This window comes from Pipistrellus hanaki, assembly GCF_964339955.1.
Source record: "Pipistrellus hanaki genome assembly, chromosome: 2".
NCBI lineage: Eukaryota > Metazoa > Chordata > Mammalia > Chiroptera > Vespertilionidae > Pipistrellus > Pipistrellus hanaki.
The window spans coordinates 124,110,141-124,128,732 of NC_140504.1; the positions used below are offsets into that span (position 1 = coordinate 124,110,141).

The window sequence follows — 18,592 nt, forward strand, 5'->3', positions numbered from 1 at the left end:
CTGCATTTATATCTTATATCTTAGTTATTAAAATATGATTCTGCACCTGACTCTGTGTCTGACAGTTTTCCTTTGCCTTGTCTGTTTTTGATGGCCTTTTCACAGTTTGGGGCTGTTGTATAAAATCACCTGTGCAGTATGCTTTACCTGTGTTTTTGACACTTAATCCCAATTTACTCAAAGTGGAATTACTGACTCAGAAGTGCCTGTGTTTATGTTTAGAACCCTTTTACTACATTGCTTTCTTGGAGAAAGGCTGTACTAATTTATGGCCCCACAGGTAGTATGTGTGAAGCCAGAGGATTTGTTAGTTTGTTTGCTTTTAAAAACCAATACAAAAGCACTTGTAATGAGTTGTAAAGATGTCAGTTGAGTTTTATTTTAGTTTGTTTTCTTTCTTTGTCCTCTCACATTATTGGGACTAAATGAGATATGTGAAAGCACTTTATAAAGAAAATTGCCTTAAGCACACAATGTGTTGTTAGAATGATTGTAGTAGCAAAGGGAAGAAGAGAGTCTGTATAATTGTACAATTATATATTTTATATTTATGGGATACTTTTTGTGTGTGAGCACAACATACTTTAAGGTAACCCAGACTCTCATATGTGACTTTGGCCTCATTTGTGAGGGGTGGGTTTGTATGGTTAAAAAGGTTTCATTTGGCTCTGGCTTGGAAGACCATTAAATTAAATACCTCAGCTATATTCTGGTTGTTTGTTTTATATACTTATTCATATATATCACACTGCATTCCAAAAAGGAATTAAGGCCATAATGAGCAGTCATCCTTGGAGCAAATAATTTTTGCTTTGATCTGATTTAAGTTCACTTTCTAAATCCAAAATGTGACAAACAGATTAAAATATGGATAGTGAGCAGTTGTCCTTCTCAACCCAGCAGTATTTGGGCTGAGTAGCTTTTTGTTTTTAGCTTTGAAAACTTTACCTAAAACTTAAATTAAAGGCAAGTTTTGTTAGGTAGTATTGATATTGACATCCTGACAGAATTTTAATCTGAAGGAATTGTAAAGATACATGAAAGTAATCCCCAGTGGTGATGACATACTCAAGTGACAGAGATCAAATTTCTGTTTGAATGCCAATACAGTTTATTGCTTTTTTCCACAGTGTAAGGGGCCATGGAGGATTTTGATTTAATAATGAAGTCCTTTTTTTTTTTTTCAGTGGTGGCCATTGATAGATGTTACAGCATGAGCCAGCATTTTGTGTCTTAAAAATGTTTTCAAATACTCATTCTGTGTCATAATCCTCAAAACTGCTGTTAGAATTCCAGACCATTGTGGTTTAAACTCAGCTGGAATCTGAAAGGTGGCTAACAGAGTGAATGGAAAACTCCTTTAAAATAAAGAACACGTTTGGCTTGCCTGATAGTCCCAGAGTCTAGGCTCTGGGCATATCTGAGCTATGGCCAACGCTCCTGGTCAAGGGGTTGGGAATACTTCTTTCAGTTCAATTGGACTCCATCCGCCCCCACAGCCCAGCTCAATATAAACATCAATTAGTCCTGCAGAAATTCCTGCTACCACTAGGACTTCAAAGCTTCATATTATACCAAATTCTTATCCAGATGAGAAGCACACTCTGTTGTAGTTGTGATAAATCAGAACTTTAATGATGCTATTAAAGTGGGCTTTCTTATGACCCTGGTAAGCTGAAAAGCATGGGAGTTGGGGAGGATGGGTCTGATTTGGAAATATCTGGAGCTAAAAAGTGGTGTGTTTTTCTCTTCCTTCTAATTCTACTCCCTGCACCAAATGAGTGATGTGATTGCTACCCCAACACTGACACTGCCTAAAATGAAACACATTTTCTACTCAACTGGCCTTTTTTGCTTTCCTCCTTCTATGAGACTTGCTGCAGTTGTCATGTTATTTCTTTCCAGAATTTATTGGAGCAATAGGCACAGCCTCTTGGGGGAGTATAAATGATGATTATAAAGAACAGTCAGTTTGCCTAGTAAGGCCATTATTTTTGACTTGCAAAAGCTTTTACAGTCAAACATTGTTTGCTTACAGTTGTTTAATACAAACGAAGACCTTAGTGGTACATATTAAAGAGGCATTCTTTTTTGTATATAGAGGTCATCTCAGTAAAGAACAGAACACCTTTCCCAAGCATAACTGCTTTCTCTGGGCAGGCATTAGGTATAGGCCTGGGATCGTGCTTCATGGTCACTTTTGTTTTCTCCCATAATAATCCTCTCTGCTGGGTGTTAAAGATTTTTTTTTTTTTTAACTTTTACCTGAAGATATTTTTTCCATTTATTTTATTATTATACTAGAGGCCCGGTGCATGAAATTCGTGTAGGGAGTGAGGTGGGGGGGGGGGGTGTCCCTCAGCCCATCCTGCACCCTCTCCAATCTGGGATCCCTCAAGGAATGTTCAACTGCCCATTTAGATCCTGATGGGATCGATGGGATCGGGTCTAAATGGGCAGTCGGACATCCCTCTCACAATCCAGGACTGCTGGCTCCCAACTGCTCGCCTGCCTGCCTTCCTGTTTGCCCCAACTCCCTCCTCTGCCAGCCTGGTCACCCCTAACTGCCCTCCCCTGCTGGCCATCTTGTGGTGGCCATCTTGTGTCTACATGGGGGCAGGATCTTTGACCACATGGGGCAGCCATCTTGTGTGTTGGAGTGATGGTCAATCTGCATATTACTCTTTTATTAGATAGGATATATTTTTTGAGAGTGGAAGGGAGGTTGGGAGAGAGGGGAAGGGAGAGAAGGAGTGGGGAGGGGAGGAGAGGGGATAGAGAGAAACAGAGAGGGAGAGAGAGAGAAATAATTATCTACATGAGAAACACATCCCACATGTGCCCTAACCAGGGCCTGGGATCTAACTGCAACCCTTTGATCTATGGACTGATGCTCTAACCATTGAGCAATTGGCCAGGGCAAACGATTTTTAAAAGTGTTAATAACTTAAAAAAGGTGATAAGCTTGCCTTTGGAGTTTTCTCCTAACTGCTTTCGGCCTAATTTATGAATTCAAAGATAGATTTAAGACTAAGGGACTTATCTGAGTTGGTGGTGACACTAAATAAATATGTTTAAATGGTTGATTCTCACTCACTTAAAGCCCACACTATTAGGGAAATAGGAAGGCTAAAGTTGCAGTTTTTATTTTTTGGGAAATTAAAGTTCCACCACATAACATGGCACTTTACAGTCTAATAAACAGTATATATATTCTTAAAAAAAATTTTTTTTTTATTAAATTATTATCTGTGTACATATTTTAACATTGTCCCCCCCCCCCCTACACACACACCCTCCCTCCCCAGAGTTTTGTGTCCATTGGTTTTATTTATATGCATGTATACAAGTCCTTCGGTTGATCTCTTATCTCCCCCAGATCTCCCTACCCTCCCCGCTGTAATTTGACAGTCTGCTTGTTGCTTTACTGTCTTTATATCTGACTTTTGGTTCATCAGTTTATAATGTTCTTTAATATCCATAAATGAGTGAGGTCATGTGGTATTTCTCTTTCATTGACTGGCTTATTTCACTCAGCATGATGTTCTCTAGTTCTATCCAGGTTGCTGCAAATGATGAGAATTCCTTTTTTATGGCAGCATAGTATTCCATTGTGTAGATGTACCATAGTTTTTGGATCCAGTATATTCTTAGTATATATCCTTTCTGCTATATCTTTAGCAAAGTGTCAGTCCTTTTAGCCTTAAAAAAAACACACACAAAACAACAACAACACAAAACTCTTCTTATATCCCCAACTTATTCCAGTTCTTTGGGAAGTTCAACTATTTTTCTTTGCCTGTTTCAATGGTAGTTCAAAATAAAAGGCAATTGAGACATCTGTCTTTCCCTGAGTGACTTTAGATGAAAATACATTTTTTTCCTCTTAACAATTCAGTGGTTTTTAGTATATTTAGAGTTGTGTGACCATCATCACCATTCATTTTAGAACATTTTCATCACCTGAAAAAGAAACTTCAAACCCGTTGGCAGTCAGTCACTTGTTATTTCATTCCAGTTCCCCCAGTCTCTGGTAACAACTAATTTACTTTCTGCTCTATGAATTTGCCTGTATTAGACACTTCATATAAATTGAATTATACAATAGGTAGCTTTTTATGACTAGCTTCTTTCACTTAGCATAATGTTTTCAAGGTTTGTTTATGTTGCATCATATATCAGTACTTCATTCCTTTTTAGGCCCGAGTAATATTTCATTGCATGGACATACCACACTTTGCTTATCCATCCATTAGCTGTTAGACATGTAGGTTTGTTTTTCCACCTTTTGGCTGTTAATGAATTTGCTGCCATGAGTATTTATGTATACGTTTTTGTGAGGTTGATGTTTTTGCCCTAATGTGCATAATTTTCTAATGCTCTGAATTAGAAAATTATGCACATGCATTATTATTAAATTGTCTTACCGCTGTTTTACTAACCTGCTAAGCTGTTATTCTCAGCTTTTGTTTCCAGCCTCCTCTGTTCTATTCAGCAGTGCCATATTGTACCCTCTGCTTCTGGGCAGTTGCCTTGCCTTTAAAGGGGCGGATTCTCATTTTCTTTCCTGCCTGACTGGCCCGCTTCACTATGTCTTATTTCTTCTGTCCTTTTGCATACTGTAAACACTGTTTACACATATTTATGCTAGAACCAGATTCTCCATTTGCTTAAGTGTGAAAAAAAGGTGGGACTTCGAATTTCATCATGGGGTGAGTTACTTTTTGTTGGGACTCAGGCGTTTTTGGCTATAGTGTGGCTCTTCAAATGCATCATCACATAGCATTTACCACATAGTTTTGGGAGAGGTAGAATTTAAAATGCTGGCTCCTCTGGGAGTGCAGAGGACGAGGAACTATTTTCTTCAATTTTTTTTTTTTTTTTTTTTTTTTACTTGTGGTTAACTGTGTTGTCATTCTTTGGCAAAGCACTAGGGGTACTAGAACTATCTACCTAGAAATTCTCCCTGATTTTGTTGCTCCCTCCAAACTTGCTTTAGGAGAGAGGGATAGAGAGTTAGAAACACCAATGAGAGAATCATCTATCAGCTGCCTCCTGCACACCCCCTAATGGAAATGTGCCCGCAACCAAGGTACATGCCCTTGACCGGAATCGAACCCGGGACCTTGCAGTCCGAAGGCCAATGCTATATCCACTGAGCAAAACCGGTTTCGGCAGTATTATTTGTTTTGTTTTTAAAAAAATATATTTTATTGGTTTTAACAGAGAGGAAGGGAGAAGGATAGAGAGTTAGAAACCTAAATGAGAGAGAAACATCTATCAGCTGCCTTTTGCATACCCCCAACTGGGGATCAAGCCCACAATCAGGGTACTTGCCCTTTACTGGAATCAAACCCAGGTCCCTTTAGTCCACAGGCCTGTGCTCTGTCCTTTGAGCATATCCGGTTAGGGACCATGTTTTCTTTTGATTTTTCTGATTTTTGCCAGATTTATTTTCCCAAGTTGGTGTGAAATTGTTGAGATGAGATTGGCCTCTTATTTGAGTCAGGCACTTTTTGCTCATATTGAAGTGTTCAGGGAAAGTATGAGGCAATAGAGGCTGGGTGTTGAAAAACTCACGTGGCCTGAGGGTGTCCCAAAGCATTTAGAGAAGTGGGGAGTGCATGCTCTACATCTCAGGGAGGAGTGAGCATCTTGGTATGGATGTCCGGGCCTTTTCTTGAGGTTCCTGGTGTGTCTGTCAGCATTTGGAATTTTATTTATTACAGAGTACTCTCAAGTTCAGTGTAAAAAAATGTCCTTCCTAATGATATTAATCATGCTTTGTCACACTCTAGTTTTTCAAGTACAGCATTCTGTTCCAAATTGACTCTTGTGCTTAGGTCATGGATTTGGCTTACCTAATGGGGAGTTATATTCCACATTTTTTTCTGTTGTGGTCAAATAACCAGGAAGTTTCAAGGTTATATACCTTCTTCAATTTGGAAGGTAGATGTCAGTGAGTGTGTATGCATGAATGTGTGCATAAGAAGGAGTTACTGTTTTAAACTTTGCATTGTTTAACTGGAAATCTGTCCTGCCAAGCTTCCTTTGTGTGGTGTACCTATAACCTGCACAAATACTTGTGCTTTTTTAAAAGCAAGTGCCACATCCCTCCTACTAAAATTGCTTATTAGAGCTAATTTTAAAAAATTGAGTTAGAACTGCCCTATAATGTAATGCAGAATATTTCCCAATAATGCCTAGGTTAACAATGATAGTCTTGCTGTATTGTGCAAAAAAGGCTTCTGTTCAGACCCAGCTGGGTTTCAGGCTTAATTCATTGCTCTATGGTGGGATCACCACAGCTGCTGTGGGGCCTTTACAAATGCAAAAAAGCTGTCAGTGTTTGTTTCATCAGCTGCATAAGTGATGAGGCCAAGTTGAGGAATCCATTCCAGTGCGCATTGTGCAGGCTGTAGCCATTATTGTTTACAGAATTAGTGTGTTAGAGCTTTAAAATAGTTGGCACATCGACCGTCCTTTAAAAGCACAAGACTAAGGAACAGGACCAGTTGGTTGTTCTTATAATGTTGGCTGAATGCAGCCAGTCCTTGTCTTTAACAGTCCCTGATCCAGTCTGTGTTGTGGGACTGACCCCCCTTTGGACAAGGTGGGGACTCTGAATTCTTGTCTCTTTAGTTCTGCATCTCAAATGTAGGTTTGGATTCATTCTTTTAGTAAGTTTTTCAGAGTTCCATAATTGTAATTGAATTTAAAGCCTTAATCACCCTCCCTGCTCCAAATAAATATGGGATTGTCAGCTGGGACTCCAGATAGCTGTACAGTAACATTCTGGATTCAGTGCTGTGGGATTTATTTTGTGAAGGGGCACTGCTTTGAGAATTGCCTTCATTTCTACCCATGGATACAGTCAGAGGTTAAGGCTACTTATTGGCTACAGAAAGACCCACTGGACAGGTCACTTTCCAATCAATTAGTGGGTGTCCCTGCAGGGCCCATCAGTGGCTGTAGACCCAGGATAGCCATGTCAGCATGTCCAGTCTCTTTTGGGCTGGACACTCATGTGTTTGGGACCTGTATCCATGGTCTTTCACTGGATAGTGTGGATTTGTCCCAGCCCTCCTTTTGTTTTAATGTGATTTATTTCTAGCCCCCTCCTTAGCTTCAGGGGTCTTTCTGAAAGCCATGATTCATTGAAGCTGGAGGGCAGTGTGTATAGTTTTTGTTTTTGGTCAAACAGTGTTTATTGAATGTAAAGTAATCCCAGGCCCATGGGGAAGAAAGTTCCAAGGAGAACGAATAATACAGATTAAATACCCACCTATGCATTTACTCCCTTGCACATACACACACAACACCTCCACCCCCCACATACATACCAAACTCGACAGTGACAAATCAGACACCTGCTTCCTACAGCCTAAGTGATAGCTGTTAGGAGGTGGTTCAGAGCTGGGCTCCAGAATGGGTTTTAATAGCAGCAGCCTGTCCCTCCCTGCCCTGCCCCGGAGAGCTAGGGCGCCTAGGAGGTAGGTGGCAACTCTTCCCCACTCTGCCACAATGCTTCTTGGCTCATATCTCATTCATAGCCTCTTAAGTGGAGCATGTGTCCCTCTTGTTGGCCACAGCCATAGGTCTTGTTGGCCTGTAAGCATATGGGCTGCATCCTTGGCTGCCCCTTAGCTGATAAGGTGGCTGTACTTGTCCTTGTACTCTCACCACAACGGGTCCCTGCTGAGCTGCCTCCTGCCGCTGTGCCAGCTCCTTCAGCTTCTGTTTATCCTCAGCCTCCTGGGGTCCCACTCCTCTCCACTAGCTCTTCATCTGAGGGTGCAAACTCCTTTTTGAAGATTATGAAATAGTGAAATTCATCATCTTCCCTGAAGGAGATGTATGTCAGGCCAGCCACTTCCACCACATGGTGTAGAATGCTTCTATCTTGCTCATCGGCTGAAACTTTTTCTTGATCTGCCCACTGTCTTGGGTGAAATTGGGCACCTCTTTCTCCATCTTTTTACGAAACTCCATTTCTGTTGTTTCTCTTGCTTCTGTAGTTTCTTCAGGTAGGCAGCCTGCTCGCAGGTCCTGTGCCAGGTCTCCCGGTCACTGAGGCTGGGTGGTTTTTCCATGGAGCTCAGTAGGTCTGCCATCTTGGGAGTGACAGAGACAGGCTGTAAAGGTTTTAAAAGTGGAGCTTGCCAGGTGTCTGAGCCAACTGGATAAATAATGGTGCTTCCTTCCTGCCAGCTGGAAATGTCCCAGAGTGCTCTCCCATGTTCATGAAAAAGATGGCACAAGGTGCAGGTTCTCCAAATTATAGGTCAGTACTGGTTAGATTTATCTTAAATATCTGCCACATATACTCTTCTTAATTTCTTTTGTCTCCACGTTTCACCCTACAAAGCATCTGAAACCCAAGAGGACAAATAGGTCTAGTGGATCCCATGTGGTATTTGTGCTGACTAAGCAGAATTTGGGGATCCTTCTGCATCTCTTTTAAAGAGCTCTTTTAAGGGGAGAGAATGATCAAGTATATTTTAATTCTTACTTTTAGTGAACTTCCATCAGAGAAGAAATACAAATATCAGTTTAGAATTTTTACTTCTTGACAACATCCCATTACCATCACACACACTCACCCTGGAATAGTAGCCATGAACTGGGAAATAGCAGAGAGCAAGCTTCACATCCCCTCCCCCTGGGGGAAGGACTAATTTGCAGGGCCTCATAAGGAAACAGCAGTTTCATGGTCATTGTTCCCCACCTAGTAGTGCTTGGTTGCGCTTCAGGAAACCCCATTGCCCAACCTACTTCTGGCTAGGGTGTTGTATATTTTGAGCTTTAGGAATCTTTTATCAAAGCCGCTTCTGCTTCTATTGAGTTATCTTGAAGCAAAAATGTGTTCTTAATTTTAGTTTGGTTGAAAACACTGTTTTCAAAAACGGTTTTGTGAATACATACTCAGGCAAGTATGTGTGGGCATGCACGTGGTCTGTGTGTGGGTGTGTTTGTGTTTGTTCATTCACGTGAACGTCACTTCATGACCCCCGGAGACTTATTGTTGTAACTAAGTACTTTCCGATCTAAATAAGGACGGCAGCTGGCCACTGAATGTCCATCCTGCCTCTTCCCAGCTGAGTGCCTGGAAGACCACTGAGCCTCATCTGAAGGCAGCCTCAGTATTCTCCACTGTAAATGGGATGTAGGTGCCCCAGTGAGCAAAGAGGAGGTGTTTAGTAAGTGCCCCTCCATGATAGGCATTCCCTTCCACCTGCATGTATCAGTGTCTCTTTTCTTAAGCTGCTTTGAGGGAGAGTTTGGAATAATACAGGCACATTACAAATTGCTGGATGGCAGACTATTAATCAAGTTGTTCTCCTTTGACTGTAAGGAGAGATGGTGAGCTGAACACTCTGAACATAAAAAATGTGTCCAGAGAGCTTGAGCTTTCTGGAGTATCATTCTCTTGACCTCAGTGTCCTCCACTGAAAACAAAACAAAACAAAACAAAACAAACTGTGGGGAGCGCTCACTAGCATTCGATGTAGAACCAAGTGCCTTTTCCCACACAGACATAGAAGTGGTTGGCTTAGAAATCTGCTTGACGGGAAGCAAAAGGCCTGGGTATGTCAGCAACTGGGAGAGGAGCGCCTGAATCATAACCAACTGTAAGTGTGTCAGTTGTGAAATAGTCCAGGTAGAACATTGTTTTTAGAATCAGGTTTCAAATGATAGTAAAATGGAAACAGACTTGGAATACTCTGAGAGTGGAGCACACTGGTTCTGGTGAGCTTTCTGGTGAGCCCATGCTGTTAAATTCTTTGTGGGAGGACATTTCATTGGCTCTTCTGTCTTCAAAAGTCTGCCATGATGTAGGAAGGAGATTTTATTCTCATCTCATTACTGAGGACCTTAGAGGGTCTCCCGGCTGTTAGTCTAACATTTCTTTGATATTGTGCAGTCTTCTAGATATGGGATAGGACTGCTATCGGACTGTGTGCGTGTTCATCCCTGGAGGGCTATGTATTTTACCTATGTTCCTGAGGATGCTGTGTTACTTGGGGCCCTGGAAATAACTTCTGTTCATCAGAGGACACAGCAGGAGGATAGTTGGTTCCATGTAGTGCACATTGACATAGCCTTCCAGAATGCTAGTGAGTCAGAACTTAATGCCAGAGTTGTAGAGGGATTCAGTCATTTATTCTCTTGGCCATAGTGGGGTTATGGCCTTCTCCTCTCCCCGCATCTCTTGTTGGCCAGGGTGGATGGGTGGTGGGTGATAGTGAAACCTTTGCTCCTAACTGCCTACCTGCTTACTGAAAATTGTGATAAGGGGTGGTGACCACCACTTTTTTTCCTTCTTTGCAAAGCCTATTACTATTACCAGAACCGATACAGAAATTTAAAATAGTATCTCCAAACCCTCTCAGATGGTGCATTTGACCTGAATTAGCTTTTCATAATGGCATAGCTAGATTTTCCCACATAAGAGCTTTAACAATACAACCAAAAAGCTCATTTTTGAGCTTTTGCTATTGTTGACAATGGTTATCTTACTGCTGCTAAGAGAAACTAAAAAATTCATTTGCCAAAATGATTGTCATTTCCTTCTTAGAAGTGCAGCTTAAGTTCAGGACTTCATTTAGTCGGAGGAAAATAGTTGCTACCTCCCTGTTAAGCTTCTTTCCATTATCCAGTTGTGACAGAATGGCTGTTGGGGAGGCCTGGGGAGACGGGAGTAAAATAAAGGAACAGCTAAGAAGTAGTTCTACAGAATATGCACCTCTATCTGGAAGCCTGTATGGAAAGGACGATGGCTTTAGAAAGGGGGTGAAGTGGGAGGGGGTAGCAATCGCTGAAGCATGACAGCCTCCAAAGGCTCCTGGGACTTAAAAACAAAAAGGGAGCCTTTTGCAGATCTTTCCCTTGCATGTCTTCCTCCCCACCATCTATTCTCCCGTGCTGTTTTGTAAATCTCCCAGTTGGAAATTTTTAACATGGGAGAGCTTCTTCCTGTGCTTCAGTTGGCAGGATGCTCAAACACAGCTGCAAAGAATTTGCTTCCCCTTTTCACAGCATCTCTCATTTAAAAGCATTAGTGGGACTACAAAACAAAATTAAAACTTGAGGATTTTTCAGAAGTGGACGCCAAGTTTAATTAAAGTCGAGGAAGTTCAGGGCTATAACTCTTCTGTCAAATCTTTTAAAGTCAAGGCAGGTGCCAGTGGCAGGCAAGGTGGAAAGTGCCAGCAGCTGTTCCCGGTGAGGAAATTTAAGGCTCCTTGTCTGGTTTGTTCTTGGGAATATCCTAGAGTTTATCAAAAAAACATGCGCTGAGCCAACATCTCTTGGTGGCCTCAAAATGGTTGCCACTTTGTTAGTTGGTTGCTTCCTTGTTGAAGGAGAAAAGTCCTTATAGTTAGCTTTCTGTCTCCTCCCAACCCAATCTGAATGCCCCACACTCACTGCTCCACCCCCAAACCCTGACCAAGCCACTGGGCTATAAAACTTCTTATCTAAAAAGTGCAGGTTCTGCCTTGATAACTGACTTCTTACATTGGCATTTTAATCTTTTAGTGCACTTTGGAGATACCCTCTGAACATTTGGGTGATTAATTGGTTTCTTGTTATTGAATGTTCACAGAAATCCACTCTAGCTCTATAGGAAGACACTCTCTGTTTTTCAGGCAGCATTTATGTACGTCTGGGGTGTTTCCACTGATGAATAGACCAGTGTTCGGTCTGAGTCCAGAAGTGAACTGTTGTCACTTCAGACCTGGATTGTCAGCAGAAAGGGTATTTATGTGATTTACCTCACAGAATGAAGATAGGTAAATTTAATATTCTGTGACATGACCTTAAATTGAGTTTTGCAAGGAGATTGAGTTAGCTTCATCACAACCTTTTCATTTTTTGCCCCCCTGAGAAGTTATATAGAAATGTGTGTGTGTGTGTGTGTGTGTGTGTGTGTGGTTTTTTTTGTTTTTTTTTTTAAACACAAGGAATATTTAAAAGGGAATATGCTAATTCCTTAGTACTTCTGTAGATATGGGGTGTTGGGGATTTGTGTATTTCGTCGTAATCATTTGTTAGTCTGAACATCTCCTTTCATTTCATAGGAATTGATATTTTAAGAAGCTGAATGGTTTTGAGTCCTGTCAGGCTAATAGGTAGTAGAGCTAGAACTTGAAAGGTACCTTTGGGCTTGATAGTGACTGTTATAGAGGCATTGGGTTCTGGTTTGAGTTTTTGCTCTGCATGTAACTTACTTTGCCTTTCCACAGTCTAGTTTTTCTTAGTTGTGAAGTTGTAGTGGATGATTGGAACATGATTTTTGACTTCTTATACTTCTCTTTTTTTGCAGCCTGATTTCTCTTTTACTTTATTCAGTTTTAATTCCACACATATATATTATCTACTTTGCATATATGGCCAATTATCTATACTAATAATAGAAGAGTATGCAAATTATCTGGGATGCCGTCACATAACGACTGTTCAGCAGGCTGCGCCCTTGCCTCTGCTCAGGCAGCTGTGAGGCCCGGGGTAGGTAGGGTAGGATACAATAGGAGGGGATAAGAAAGGAGAGGGAGAGGACGGCAGGCCTGCATGCAGACAGACCAAGAGGAGAAACAGAAATACATAAAAGGAACAAGAAAAAGACACAGGAATGAAAAAGGGAAGGAAATGCGGGCTGCACACGGGAGGGTGTAGAGAGCAGGGGTGGGGTGGGGGCGGTGAAGCAACTGTGCTGGCGAGGAGCGGGAAGCCTCGTATAGCCCCGCCTAGACATGGGAGGAAGGTGGTGGCCCCAGGCCCCAGGCCCCAGGCATGAGCCGTTGGGATGGAGGGGTGGATACTTCAAGGCCTTCTGGGTGGCGGTGCTCCTGCTCTGTGGCAGCAGTATCGGGCCGTGTGGGCCTCGGCCACCCTCGCTGGGCTGGGCGCCCTGCGCTGGGAGGGGAGGCACAGCTCAGCTGGGGCCTCGTCGACACTAAGGAGGGTACTGCTTTTGTCCCCGAGGGCTGGATCCCAAAGACACTGGCCAGGGTTAGGTTGGTAGTGCATTAAATGTACTTTGTTGACTAGAAGTTGGGGTGTCCCAGGGAGGGAATGGGAGGAGGAGAGTGGCGGGGAGGCCGGAGAAGGGGGTCAGCAAAGGCCTGGCCAGGGTTGGGCCCTGGGTTGGGGGTTAACACCCCCCGAACGGAAGCTTTAATAAAGTGTGCTCAGGCGGGGCTGGAAGCAGGTCCCAGAGAGGAAAGGTGAAGGTTTAAAAGAGAAACCAGTGAACATGGTGCGGGGCAGGGGGTAATAATAGGGAAGGAGGGAGAGAGGCAGGGTTCAGGCGCACATGGGAAAGGAGAATGGGTGGGGAGGGGGGTTGGAGGAGTAAGAAGGAGACAGACGTGGGGAATGAAGGGGGAGGAAGGAGGAATGGAGGGAGGGAGAGGAGCTGCAGGAGGTTCAGAGGGAGAGAAAGAGCAGGAAGGAGAAGGATGCTAAAATGGGGTGAGGCCAGGAAAATAGTTAAATAAAAAAAAGAAACAGAATGTGAGAGTGAGGGGAGTTTAAAAGGAGGTGTTAGTAGGAAACTTAAGTACAGGGTGATTTAAAAAAAAAAAATAGTTGGACAGCTCCTGAGGGCTCCTGGACTGTGAAAGGGTGTAGGCTTGACTGAGGTCCTCCCCTGCACCCTGTGCACGAATTTTGTGCATTGGGCCGCTAGTCTGTATTATGAAAGCCCAGTGACCCTAATGGCAGAATGACCGGAATGACTGGTCACCATGATAGGCACTGTGTCAGCCAGTCATCCTGATCTGGACCCTGGTTGGCCCCCTCCAACCACCTGCAGCCCCTCCCCTTGGTTGCCCCTCCTCAATTGCCCCCTTACCTGACCTGCTGCCTCTCCCTCCCCCCCATAGGCCCTGATGGGGGTGGTGAGGCTGGCTTGGCTTGCCATCCTCCTGGGGTACTTCCCACTGGCCTGCTGGCTGGTCCCCCAATAGGCCTCGATTGCTGGGCAGGCTGAGGGATCCCACCTGTGCACGAATTAGGTGCACTGGGCCTCTAGTATGCATGTATTTTACTCTGGTGGAGTGGAAGGACATGGGGAGGGAAATCCTGGATTGAGACCAAATATGAGAGTTTTAGACTAGTGCATAGGAATCACACAGGGATCTTCTCAATCAGCAGTCTGTGGCGGGGCCTGAGATTCTGCATTTCTCCCAGGCTCTCTGGGCATCTTCCTGCATCAAAGCAAGGGGTTAGGACTAATTTTATTCTTGTGGGTAGTTTGTGCAGTGGTTCTCTCCCTCTTTTCATTACCAAAGATCTCCTCTACCAAAAAAATGTTTGGAAGTTGTCATCTTAGGGGATCCAGCTTTCTGAACCAGCAGAGGCTGAAGATCATGGTATTCATTCTCCCACAGTTGAATGATGTTTAAAAACAGTGATGGGCCCTAGCTGGTTTGGCTTAGTAGATAGTGGTGGACTTCAGACCAAAGCAATGGTCGCCAACCTTCCAGACCTCAGGGACACCGGTTGGCACTGCTGCTCCAAATGTTTCCTTAAATCAGTGGTCGCCAACCTTTTGGACCTCTTGGACCACCAGTGGTCCGCGGACAATCTGTTGGTTCCCGTTGGACCAAAGGGTCCCGGGTTCGATTTTGGTTAAGTGCATGTACGTTGCTTGCTGGCTTCCTCCCCTGCCTGGGCTCTGGTCGGGGCTCATGCCAGAGGCAACCAATCAATGTTTCTCTCTGTCTTTCCCTCGCTCTCCCACTCTTCCTAAAAATGAATGAAAAAATATCCTTGGGTGAGGATTAAAACAACAAAAAAAGTTAAAAATAAAATAAAAACAGTGATGGGAAGCACTGTTTGTGATCTGTTAATCTTGCTGTGGCTAATGGTTCCATTCCAGTGCTACAGCAGTCCAGGATTGACTGACTGGTGGCTCCAAGTTTCAGGTCTTAGAGACAAGCATTGGGGGGTGGGAGGATGGAGGGAGGGGAAGGCGCCCAGGAGGGTGGAATAACACAACAGCAGTGATGGGGTTGTAAAACCCAAGCAGTGCTTAAAGAAACCTCTTTTGGCTCAGTGTCTTGAATGCTCCTCTCTGAGGACCATTCACTTCTTATTCTGGAAGGAAGCCTGGTGTTGTTTCCTTACAGACAACTAGTTATAATGCACTGTCTGTATAGTGTTATACATTTCCCCAAACTCTGTCATGTCTCATTTGGTAAACACAGAGCAGTCACAGGAATTTTTGTGTAGAGCCCTTGCTTTCTTGCTGGTTTCTATCCAGAACTCATGTTGAAATGATGAGTTTATGTTTGTATATCTTTTAAAGAAAGGAAAGTTCTCTATTGGAGTACTTTGATTAAAAACTTACCTAAAAATAAATGTTTTATGGACAGTATTTTACCTATCCAGGTCTAACCACAACCCTGCGAAGTGGGCATTTTTCCTCAATTGCAGTTGAGGAAACAAGGCTATTCAAATCTTCTTCCCAGTTGAGATTTGAATCCTAATCCTATTTCACTTTGAAGGTTTGTGCTGTCTTCCCCATCTTGGCAGGAGTACTGCCTCCAGGTTCTGTAGTCAGATCCCTGGGCTTCAATTATGATTCTTGTCTTTTTCTTGATCTCCTAATTTACTTAATCTCTCTGTGTCTCAGTTTTCGTATCTGTAAAGTGCGGTGTGTGTGTGTGTGGTGGTGGTGGTGGTGGTGGTGGTGGTGGTGGGGTGGGGGGTGGGGGAGGGAGGGTTGTTATGTATAGATTCTGTGCCAAATGATTTGGAATGTCTGGCACTTCCTGTGCATTTGATTACTATTGCGATTTTATTGCTACACTGTCACTGAATTTATAAACCCAGCTCCCCCTCGACCCTACCCCCTAGTAATGTTGTGAAAAATTATTCTCCCAAGTGTTAAATAGATCTTTTCTCTCGGGTTAAAAGGTATGATAGGTTAAGAGACTGCATTTATGTGTTGTTATCAGCATGCAAAATAAAACCTATTAAGTGGCTATTTATAGAGAAGGAAGTTGGACTATTCAGAATCGGTGCTTACTGGATTTTGTGGGTTTTTATTTTTTACTCGTTCAGTTTCTGGGGGTGGAGCTGGGGAGGATCCTGCTTAGAAACATCGAAACTTTCTCATATTAAGAGTAACTGCATATCCTAATCTTCCCCACACTGCTGTACACTGATGCCTTGAGACTATTTAAAAAAATATTTTTTGTTTGCTAACAATAATGAGTACACATAGTGGGTTCTCTCTAAACATATACTGAATTGAATAGCCAAATGATTAAAGATTTATACATGGGATGGATGAGTGTTTATAATCTCCTTTTCTCCTGCACATGTTCCCACTGTGCCTCCTCTGGGACAATACAAGCCCTTACTTATAAAAGTAAAGAAGTTTAAATAATGATTGATCTTTAAATAATGATTGTGTTCTTTACAAAATTGTTTCTAAGGGCATTTTTTTTTTTTTTTTTGAAGCATGATATTTAGAAATTAATAGGATTCTGCATTCCTGAAGATCAGCCTCATTCTGTGGGAAGACTCACTGAAGACCCTATTGGTTTCGTTTGTCCCACATTCTGTATTTCTCCAAATTTATCTGTTCTTTTTCCTTTCCTCTTTTTTTTTTTTAATATATATTTTTATTGATTTTTTACAGAAAGGAAGGGAAAGAGATAGAGAGCTAGAAACGTCAATGAGAGAGAAACATCGACCAGCTGCCTCTTGCACATCCCCTACCGGGGATGTGCCCGCAATCAACGTACATGCCCTTGACCGAAATCGAACCTGGGGCCTTTCAGTCTGCAGACTGACGCTCTACCACTGAGCCAAACCGGTTTCAGCTCCTTTCCTCTTTTTAAAAAAACAAGGTTTTTGGACATTATGAAATACTATTCTTTGAATTTATGAGACTTTTAGGGACAGCCATAATGTTTTTGTGTGCTTCCGTGGCAGTGTAAGAACCCAGTGGATTTTTGCCTATTAACTAGAAATTTAAGTGATCCTTATTTTCACAGAAAAGCTAAAGGTTTCTGTGTATTATCTAGTATTTTGTTATAAAGAAACATGTTCTGTTTGTAAGACAGGACGTGTGGGGGGAAAGGGCAGTTCAGCAAGCATTGTTGGGTTCTCAGATCCAAATTAATTCAGATAATTTAACACAACCTTAGTAACTGATGTCCCCAGAGTGCTTTATTATATATCAGCACAGGAGGTGAGAGGGAGGGTTTAGAGCTTGAGTTTTTATGTATGAAAGGGTGATTTAGAAGATGAGAGCCAGCAGTGCGGTTGGCTGACTTTTGCATCTGGGTTTTTCTCTTAATGCTGCTGCTTGGCTTCTGTAGTTTTACTTGCATCTAAGAAGATTTTAGAGGTTTCCACTTCTCCTTCCATTATTTTCCACTCTCCCATCTATCACATCAGTAGGACCCTTAACAAGCTATTGGGGGGGAAAAAAAGCTATTGAGAATCTGCTGGTCTAAAGCTCCACCTGCAGTTAGAAGCTGGATAGCCTTCTGGAATGTTCTTTCCAAAGAGGCTGGTAGGAGTGTCCTGGCTGAAGGAGATTAGGCCTTTATAGTTTTGCTGTTTCTATAGAGGCCACAAGAGGTCTTTCTGGCTTCCAAATTTGTGTGTTAGGATTAAAAATGGGTTTTGCTGGGTTATCTGGGTTTCTCACTTGAGCTCACGACCTATGGGTGTCAGAATAGAGGGAGGCAAGAGTGTGCGGGCAGCAGGAGAAGAGCTGTCATATCTGCTTTGTGAAGTGTCTATGTTCAGGATCTGCGATTGGAAAGCACAATATAGGGGCAACAGAAAGACTGGCCTTTGGGGACAAGAGCAAGCTGAAAAACTGCCCTGACCTAGAATATGGTTAATAGATAGGCCTTTGGGTCTTTAGCTTTTTTTTTTTTTTTTTTTTTTTTTTTTTTTTTTTTTTTTTTAAAGGCTGTGTGCTGTGCACAGCTGATTTGGAAAATTTTCTACATGCACAGCTTCTTCATTAGATACTGATACCGGTTAATTCAGAATCGCTTGTAATTGGAAGCAGCTGCTGTTTCCCAGCTGACTAGGTGTTGGAGTCAGATGCTTTGAATTAGCTGGACTTAGATTATATTTTAATTAAAGTCCGTTTAATCCCCCCAGTCTCTTGCCTCTCCAGTGACCAGGATTTTACAGTAATACATTTGAAATTACATGAGTATCCCAGTATAAAAGCATAGTGTAAGTTTAAGGACTTGAAGTTGATTATGGTCTTGTATTATTAAAGAGTAAATTTAACTGCCTTGCAATTTCCTTGTCTCACCCTCTGAACCTTGCTTCTGTAGTGGAGGAAAATTTTATTCCATTTAGAAAAGTTGAGACTTTTGTCCCCTTTCCTCCTCTTGGGACACAGGCATATTAGCTTAATTGCTTATGTCACTACTACAGGGAAGGTGCTGCATGAAGTGGGACACACAATTTTCTGCTACTTTTTGTCTAATGGGGTTTGCAAATTAAGCTGTGAATAGTGGGGCTTTGGGGCAGTGGGGATATTTTCTTAGAAGAAAAAAAAGGTTAACAAGTGCTATGGCGAGGCTGTTTATTGCTACTG

General features: G+C 42.5%; 1 protein-coding gene and 1 pseudogene across 4 annotated transcripts in view; one reads left to right on the forward strand and one right to left on the reverse strand.

Annotated features, from left to right (window-relative positions):
- Positions 1 to 18,592, forward strand: part of JARID2 (jumonji and AT-rich interaction domain containing 2) — a 282,451-nt gene that overhangs the window by 13,952 nt on the left and 249,907 nt on the right. The window lies entirely within an intron of this gene.
- On the reverse strand, positions 7,487 to 8,483 carry LOC311616585 (sperm-associated antigen 7-like; annotated as a pseudogene). The gene has a single exon. The product of its transcript is annotated as a sperm-associated antigen 7-like (transcript).